Raw genomic sequence first — 1,747 nt, 5'->3', positions numbered from 1 at the left:
TCTCTCTCTCTCTCTCTCTCTCTCTCTCTCTCTCTCTCTCTCTCTCTCTCTCTCTCTCTCTCTCTCTTCTTCTCTCTCCTCCTCTCTCTCTCTCTCTCTCTCTCTCTCTCTCTATCTCTCTCACACACACAAACGCGGCAATTGCTGTCTAATTCTATCGGCTGTCACTTCCGAATCGCAATCAACCCTCATTTATTCACCACTAAGCAGCTGCCATGTAATCAAGGTCATCAGCGTCACCGTCGCTATGGCAACGCCGCAGACGCGCGCAGCGCCTTCATCGAATCCGTGCTCTCTCGCCACGGCAGCTGCTGCATCGGAGAGACGGACGCGCGGGGGCAACGAGTTAACATACAAACCTACTAAGTTAAATCGTTCTTACTAAGTGGTTACTGAACCTATTAAGTTCGTTCAAAACTGCTGAATTATAACTGGCGTGCGAGTATGTTGTTAAACATTGACAGAACACATCGTGCAATTATTTCTCAGGAATAGCTTCCGCCTTGCGAGCTAATGTTACGGAAATACACGATGCCACGCGTCCCAATCCCCGCTATAAACAATTGAAATTGACGTAAAATAATTGAAACCATAATTGAAATTGGAATTGAATCGATAGCTTTGTAATGCAGCGCTAATCGAGTGTGAGTGTGGGAGCCATGATGAATAGACCCCCCCCCCCAGCTAGATGTGAAGGTTAGACACGTGTAACCATGACGACGGCGACGATGACGATGCGACAGATGCGCCACCTACCGGTGCAGGACGCTCACGAGGATGAGCTGTAAGAGAGAAGAAGCACGAGAGAGACCCGCATGACTGTGTCTTTAACGTGGTGGAGGGAGAGGGGGAAGGGGGAGAAACTGCGCGCTCCGCGGAGCGTGTCTGTGATAAGACAAATATCCTAAGGCGGGCATACGCAGCGGCAGTTTATCGAATAACAGGCCAACGCCGTGACACGGTAAAAAAAAAATCGTTGTGTTTGTTCTTCGTTGTTTTTCCGCGCACTATGTTTAGATTTGAACGCGTAGAATAAACATTCTTGAAAAGGCTAACACGCGAAAGACATTGCGGTGTTATGATAAGCTGCCGTTGAGTATCGCCGACGTACCGAACGGAATCGAACATACCCGAATAAAACCGAAAGGTTGTAGCGCATAATTTGCATTTATCACCACACCGTTCAGGACCGTCACGTTAATTACTCATTAATAATAAATAATTAGTAATATTTATTAATAATAAATAATTAGTAATATTCATTAATAATAAATAATTAGTTATATTCATTAATAATAAATAATTAGTAACATTCATTATTAATAAATAATTAGTAATATTCATTAATAATAAATAATTAGTAATATTCAACGTTAATTACGCGCGGTCCTAAACACGCCCATCACGCAAATCACGCGCCCCGACTGCTCGGCTTTATTCGGCTATGATCGGTTCGGTTCGGTTTTTTACCTGCTCCTCGCGTCTCCCGACCGGAAGAGAAGATGCACTTGAAGATCTGAAGGAAACCTTGCCGGAAGTTGTCGTTAAAGCTTCCGTAGATGATGGGATTGAGCGCCGAGTCGGCGTAGGCCATGAAATGCACGAAGTACCAGTAGGGGTCCGTCCATTTTGGCATCTGAAGAAACAACAATGGAACTGTGTACACACACACGCACGCACACGCACACACACACACACACACACGCGCGCGCGCGCACACACACACACACTACACACACACACACAC

Source organism: Priapulus caudatus, unplaced genomic scaffold, assembly GCF_000485595.1.
Source record: "Priapulus caudatus unplaced genomic scaffold, Priapulus_caudatus-5.0.1 Scaffold2203, whole genome shotgun sequence".
NCBI classification, from domain to species: Eukaryota; Metazoa; Priapulida; class Priapulimorpha; order Priapulimorphida; family Priapulidae; genus Priapulus; species Priapulus caudatus.
The sequence above is the reverse complement of the archived record's forward strand: the minus strand, read 5'-3'. Positions refer to the sequence as shown.